We start from the raw sequence: 8,109 nt of genomic DNA, 5'->3' as shown, positions 1-8,109 counted from the left end.
CAAAACAGGAACGAAAAAGAACAAAATGACATACAAGCGTCATCCGGGCTGAAAACGACCAGAAGAAGTGAACAGACTTGATGCTGAATAAATGTGGAGGTTTGCCTGCAAATCCCCTCCTGCCAAAGAAGAAGAAACGTAGCACAGTTCACAAAATCATATCACAATATTTTGATGAAGCACAACACTAATTTGTAGATGAAGGTTGATCTATTTGAAATCACGTAAATCAGAATTTTGGGATCTGTTATCCATTCGAAATGAGCACATGTTAACTTTATCAAATATATCTGTTTGGCATAATCCAAATTATGATAAAATATTAAATTATTAAAATCTCATTGCTTGGCATAAATATAAAAAAAATTGGGGGATAAGCTGCTACACATGTGAGGCAAGTTAAAAATTAAAACTAAGAACTAATACATACAATACTAAGAACTAATACTAATATATACTAAGAACTAATACAACTAATACATATTTTTTATTTATAAATTTTAAATTCATATATTTTTAGGGAAGTTACAAAGATAAGCTTTTTTCTCTTTGTAATAAAATATGATGTGCGAATGTAATAATGGGATGTGTGGTCTATAAAGGAATATAAAATTAAAGTAACTTACCCCCAAAGGATGACAGTTCAAATAATGTAAATTAGGTAATATTTATTGTATTTTGACATCATTAAATTTCGAATTAATACCAGCATAAATTAAGTAAATATCGCCAGACAGAAGCTTATTAACCGTGTCTCACATACACTAGCATAAATTTCACTACAATTTGTAGACACATTACATTTGTAACTGAATACATCTCATATTTCATACAATCTTTCACTGTTGTTAACAACTCTTGATTGCTATAATATCTCTTACTTAGCAATTTTCAAATCATATCATTTTATCAACTCTTTTAAATACCATCAATTCGTTAACTTATAATTTTTGTAAATGTGTAAGAACGATTACTCTACAATTTTCTTTTACAACTTAATTATTCCAAATTACTCAAATTGTTAAAATAGCACATTTTCATTACTAGCTGGATACTTGAAATAACCACTAAGTGTTCTAAATTTTTTTTTAATACTCTCTCTTTTTTTTTTTTCTTTTTTTTTTTTGAAAATACATATATAAAGGGTGTGAGGCAAGCCTCCACACACTTCATATATGTATACATACATAAGGTAAAGAAAATGGAAATACTTAATTAATCACTAGTAAAATTTTGATGATAGACCTTTAAATCGGATTTCAAATATAATTACAACTTCCTCGACACCTGCACTGGCGCATCATTTCTTTCTCTGCAGTATTCCGCACTGTGAAAACTCTTGCTAATAGCTATTCAGAACTCAAGCAAAGGAATTTCGAGCTATAAATACTTCTGTGGCGTTGGGCGCACTTTCTTTTGCCTGTGGCTTGACCAATCCGCATCTCTTCGCTTATTCAAATTCTTCCATTGTTCTAAAATGTAACTGCTTATGCAAATTGTGGGGTGCCTATTACACCCATAATTATCTGTGAAGCAAGTATTATATCTCCAGAACTGCTTTATACAATAATAAGAGTGTCCAATCGGTCAAGTCTGTCTGCAAGCCCATCGTTCCATCTACGCAGTAAAATGTCCATGTTACATCTACGCTAGCACTGCCAGTCCATTACAGGCTTCATATGCAAAGTTATCTCAGCTATGACTAAAAAGTAAACTATTTCTCTCTCTCTCTCTCTCTATATATATATATATATACAGGGTGATTTTAATTAAAGTTGCGATCTCAAAACGCTCTAACTTTAAAATCACTTGCCAGAATGACTTGATATTTTAATAGAACAAACGTGAGGCAATACAATTTTGTTTGAAGAAGGAAAAATAGTTTCAAAACATGCCGCTAGATGGCGCTCTCTGGATTCACCTCTCTGGATTCACACTGGTGTTGATATGCAAATTACTAAGACGTAACGTGGCTAAGATAAAAATATAGAGCACTAATGACACACATAATGACAACTTGTTAGAATTGAAGAATTTGTGGGATCTCTATTCCATAACAAGCAAAGTGTTGCGCTTCTTATGCTGGATGTGGCAAAAGCCTTTGACTGCGTCTGGCACGAGGGACTCGTCTTCAAGCTTATCAATTTGGGACTTGCCAGAGAACTCATTCTTCTGATCTTCTCCTTTTTGCAGAACCGCATCACTTAGGTCCTCAATTGGTAGCTGTTTATACTTCCAATACATCTGATTTTGATTAAAGTTCTTCTGTAGTTTGAATATTGTTCTTGGAGACAGATAATACTAGTGCTGTGAGATTTTTCGCATTGTTGTGATGAAATAGTAGTGTTGTAACTAGGTTGCCAAGGTTGTTGTTGAATTGTTGTAATGAATTGCGTTGTATAGTTGTATAGTTATATTGAATTGTGTTGTATTTAGTAGCATTGATTGAGGTTGTTTTGTTGTATTTGAATTTGTTATTGGAACCATTGCTGTAGAGTATCTTTCTCATATTGTTGTCAATGATTTGCATTGTCTTGGAGTCCTTCTTGAAAGCTCTGATCGCTCGTACCGTTTTGCAAATTTGTCTGATTGGATTGTCTTACTCCTTTTGGTACTTCTCTCCTTCCTCTTTTCTCCGTTTTTCCACCTGAGATTTTCTCCACGTCCAGAATTTTTAAAGTCAAGTGCCCTTGGGCTTTAATTCTGGAACCGGCAACATTGCTCTTCGCAATAGCTCGGTCAATTATAAAGTCTGAGACACACACAACATTTTGCCTCAGTGCTTCATCATGACTCTGACGAAGAAGAATCGTGCTCTTTCTGTGAAACTTTTCTATCAGAATAGTGACTGAGCAATAACAGCTATCAGGAAGTTCCGGAAATTAAAAGGCATAATATCCGGCCCAATGACCATATATGGCCTGTGGAAAATGAGAGATAAATTTAATCTTGCTGACCTGGAAACACGTGAATCGTTTGCGCTACAGTTCGTTGCCCATATGGAAATGGATAATGAATGGCCTTCTTGGAATGGAAAGACATTTCCATTTGCAAGGTTCTGTAAATACGCAAAATTGCAGGATACGGGCTACCAAGAATCCGTTCCCGCTACAGCCATTACTTCTTCACTCTAAAAAGGTCACTGTGTGGTGCGGATTAACTGCAGCGTTTGTCGTCGGTCCGTTCTTCTTCGACGAGATCACACCTGCGGGACTCGTTACCTGCACAGTTACTGGTAAGCGGGGTATGAAGCACTTTTGAGTAACCATGCCCTTCCGGCACTTCAGTAACGGCAATGTGTTGATCGCATTATATTCATGCAAGACGGCGCTCCTCCGAACATTGCTACTCGTGTGAAGCTGCTGCTGATCGCTCATTTTGTAGATTATATAATCATAAGAGGCCATTTTCCAACAGCTTAGCCACCGTGCTCTCCTGACTTAAACACGTGTGGCTATTGGCTTTGTGGATATCTGAAAAATGTTGTTTACAGTGGGCGGATTGCAAATCTGGCCGACTTGAAGCCAAGCATCACGCACCACATTCACAGCATAGATACCTTCCGATCTGGTGTGGAACATGCAGTTTTAGCTTCCAATTAGCAGCGAACAAGGAAGACATCATATCGAACAACTTATGCATTAATCATCTCTAAGGTGTTTGTTTCTTGAAGCTTCTCTTGTCACTATCCCTGCTTTCTCTGTAAATAAGTTTTCTTGTCTTTTCGCTAAAAAATTGTCGTAAACCCTTTATTAGTCTATTTAGTCTATTGTTTCCTCTCGGCTATACTTCTACAGCAACAATGTGAACAATGATAGCGACATCTATCGACAAATTTAGAACTAATTTTTTCTTTCGCCAAACAAAATTCCATTACCTCAGGATTGTTCTGGTAAAATATCAAGTCATTCTGACCTGTAAGTTTTAAAGTTAGAGCATTTTGAAATCGCTCTAACTTTAAAACTTTAATTATAATCATGCAACGGATTACGATATATGGAATTATAATCGTAAGCGGAATTTACTGCGCAATTAGAAATAAAAATCTCGAAAGAGAGACTTGCCCAAAGGCGTGGGCGAATTGAATGTAATTTTTTTTTTTTTTTTTTGCTAGATACAAACTAATTATCGAAAACGCATTTTTCATCACATATGAGCATGGGCGCAATACACACCCCAAACGTTTATGTAGAGTGTCACATTTTAGATGGCATAGTTAGTAGCACGACCAAGCAAACGGAGCGAAGTATCTTCTTAACTGCAGGAGAGTGGAAGCTAAAAATGAGCAATTATCTAGTACGGAGGCTCACCTAGAGAAGGTTTTAGTTTATATTAGAAAGTTTTCAGTTCAGGTTGAGTTAGCTACGTCATCAGCGTTAGCCATTAGCAAACCATGCAAGATGGATTGATCTAGAAATGACACAATCCGGAAAAGCTATTTTTACGATTTTTAGAATAGAGAGTAAGGATTAAGGTGTGCTTGACCTTATTAACCGAAACTGTTAACCGATAATGAATTTTAATAAAGCATTTAAGTATTAAAGGTTTTATTCTGAGTTATATGAGTGGAAGACTTTCAAAGGAAGCTAGTTTATAAACAGTCGATGCCTAGAGTAAAGGATTAAACAACTATCTAGTCGGGTCATTTTTTTCATAATTGAATTAATTTTGTTTCAATAAACAGAAGTGCAGAGATATCATGAAAAGACCACAACCGTAGCCTTATTGAATGTATTTGGAAATCGAAAATAAAACTACAAGGAAGATCGCATTTGATATAATTAGGAGGAATATCATTCCCTACTTTAAAGTATTATTCCAACTATAATTAGAAATGCTACATAATTATTGCGCGTTCTTTTTCTAAAGTTCTATACTCTATTATCAGGCTTCTTATGAATAGCAATCTTACATTATCTTTTACTTTTTTGACAAGAAGTACAATAAACTTCGTGTGATCCTACAATTTGAGTAGGAATTCTAGAAAGCAATGAGCGGACGAAATCTGATCAAAAGAAATAGCTTTTCTGATCCATCACAGAAATGCTTCTAAATTCTGAAAATTATCAAATTTACTCGATTATGGGTAAATGCACTTAAAATTGAATTAATTTGTATTTACTTTGCTCCAAGACAGAATTATCGCAGTATGAACTAGTTGTGTGGATTACGCAGATTAAAAAGGATAAAATTTAATGCACTTAAATTAATATTATGTGAAAAATTTGCAGTTAATCTTCTAGAAAACGTGTAAAGAGAATTTTGGAAGAGTAAAAATTACCAGATATTTAAAGAAACTTTTAGAATGCGCGTGTACTCTTTTTCGAAAATAAAGACAACTGCCAGAGTTAAGAATTTTGAAGTTCCGGTTTTTTTTCTCCGTTTACACACGAGCAGAACTGCATTTTCAGAACGGTGTGAAAAGAAAAACCAATAAATGGGAAGGGAAAAAAATGTGTCCGGCCGAAATCCCACACTTGTATTTCTTGAGATGACTTTTTCCTCTGATAGCCAGGTAGCGAACGTCCCCGATTTGCATCGAACTTTTTTTCTTACCCCATTCGAATCAGTCAGTCTACTGGGTCAGTGCACTGAAAACAGCTCAGCGGACGATCTGCCGTTATCACTCCCCTCTCTCAAGTGTGGTTTTATGTGTATGTGCAATGGACACATTTTCTGTTTGGATTATCCACAGTAAAGTGTTAAATTTTATATATGTGCGTATTTAATTATTATAAAGGCTGAGGATGTTTCGTTTTATCATGAGTAAAGTGAAACGATTAGAGGTAAGTTTTGTTTTTAAAAATAAACGGATTATGCGAATGTTTAGTCTGAAAAAGAATTTTTTTTAGTTCTTTTTTACGGTCAGGAAAAAAAATCGAAACAATCAGGTAATTTACAACTTTCAGCTTATATATAATAATTATTTTTATTTCGAAACATTTTATATTTACCAGCATAGCTCATTGTGTTCAAACGACAAGGAATTTCATTTTGAAAATTTCGTTTGTCATGCTGTACTGTTGTTCAGCTTAGGATACAAAAAGATACATACATATATATATATATATATATATATATATATATATATATATATTGCTTCAAAAGAATAAAGTAAAGTTAAATCAAATTTTTAAATAATTCTCTTGCACCATTGCTGCAAGTTATTAAATGATATTGTAGATTAGTTCGCAACAATAATTAATCATTTATATGTTTGCATTAAATTTCACTTAAGTTTGTTAACTTTAATTTGCTTTTTACGAATAGAGAATGTTTGTTAAATTCAAATTATATATATATTATTTATATATATATTAAGCATGTTATTGCTTTGCTTATCGATTTTTTAATCACGTAACTTCGTTTTTATTAGGCAAGACAATTATCATCATCATATTAACAGCTTTTAATATGTAACTAAATTTTACATGCTGTAAGTTATCCAAGTGATCTAAATACAAGATCTTAAGACCAGTGTACCAAACACCTCTTTTTTGTACAGAGACAGGGATATCAAACTAAAACTTGCTCCTCCAAATTTGTGTTCTAGTATGAGATTCAGGGAACAATTAAACAAGAACTACGAACACATTTAAAACAGGAAATAAGAAACTATAAGAATTAAAGCTAAATCATTATTAAATGTATTATGATTTTCGCCAGGGATCCTCAACGTTTTCGTGGCTTAGAGCACATTCTTTAATACCGGTGGGATGACAATCACATTCATTTTTTCAATGTAAATGTGCAGGTTTACTTTGAAAAATGTTTAGGTTAACATAAAATATTAATGTACAGGTTAGCATAAATAATAATACACATAATATACAAAACTTGTTCCAAAATTATTGATTATTCTTATGTCAAAGAATTACTAAACAATACATACAAAAGTGTAACAATTCTTTGGTTTACAATTCCTTGATATAAAAAAGTGTGTGATAGTTGGCATTGTATTGCACTGACATTGCTTTGTAATTAGGAGAGTATGATTTATATTCCTGCTTGTAAGCCATTATCGAGATATTATCTGTAAGTTGATATTTGTAATTCGATTTTGTGGTATTCATTGTTGAAAACAATAAGTTACACAAGTATATGGAGCAAAACACGATTATTTTCTTATATGATGATTTGTTTCAAGAATGAAAATTTGTTTCTATCAATAATATTCTAGAAGTTCTTGTCTGATACATTGGGTTTTAGGACAATGTCGTTTCATAAATCCAAAATTTCTAGCTCCAGGTCTTCCGTTCTTGCTTGAATAAACTCTGCAATGGATGCAGCTATTTCCATCATATTTATTGAACAAGTAAATGGATTCATGAAAACAGCGACCATTGGCTCGATAATATTGAACTATTGAATTTCTTTTTCAAACTGATCTTAAAGCAACTGAAAGTTGGTAGTATGACAGGGCTAATCATTTCCAGCTTCTGCTATCATTTCCACACCCTCCTCATATTTGGGGAATTTGGAAATAGCTTCAGAAGTATTATCGACAAAACCAATCTTGTTTTAAACGACCCAATCATTAAAGTCTTTTCCCTGCAATTCTAAGTTCAAATAATTTATACCTGTGAGAAAACCAAATCAACCAGCCAACAAAAAGCTATTAAATCAGCAAAACTTTGATTTTTTGCACTGACAAAATACAAACATTTAGTGCAAAGTGCAGAGAAAGTTTTCATTTCTTCAATTAAATTTATGTATCTTGCAAGAAATTTGCATTTACTGAGTCACCATTCTTCACCACATAGAATGAAATGAGGATCTTCAGGTGAAAGGGCGATATTGCAAAGGGACTGCTCAAGTAAAGTTTCCTATTTTTGTAACTATTTTCATGAATCAGTACTGTACAGAACAAAGCTTTCTAATGGATCATAGTGTGATTCAACATAGTGTTAAATAATTTTTATCGTGATCGTACAGCAGCGGGCACACATAAAACCGACGGCGGGCACAAAAGCGTCCACGGGGATCTCTGATTTATCTATTAAATTGCGTTTTCCATGTATCGAAACTAATTAACATTTATCTAAAAAAAGACAATATGCTTCAATGAACAGAACTACTGGCAGCTCATAACCAAAGAGACGTCTTTAA

At 33.6% G+C, this 8,109-nt stretch overlaps 1 protein-coding gene across 2 annotated transcripts in view; it reads left to right on the top strand.

Annotated features, from left to right (window-relative positions):
- The first annotated feature begins 5,615 nt into the window (after positions 1–5,615).
- LOC118204330 (uncharacterized) overlaps positions 5,616–8,109 on the top strand; it is a 1,054,928-nt gene continuing 1,052,434 nt past the window's right edge. The window contains exon 1 of one of the 2 annotated variants that reach the window (XM_085815465.1): positions 5,616–5,786. The gene's annotated coding sequence lies outside the window, so the exon portion shown is untranslated. The remainder of the gene's footprint in view (positions 5,787–8,109) is intronic. The other variant, XM_085815469.1, reaches the window with a different exon arrangement.

The sequence above is a fragment of the Stegodyphus dumicola genome, chromosome 4 (assembly GCF_044657685.1).
Source record: "Stegodyphus dumicola isolate Sdum_Otavi_A_Nest chromosome 4, ASM4465768v1".
Taxonomy (NCBI): domain Eukaryota; kingdom Metazoa; phylum Arthropoda; class Arachnida; order Araneae; family Eresidae; genus Stegodyphus; species Stegodyphus dumicola.
This window is presented reverse-complemented; position numbering and strand designations above follow the sequence as displayed.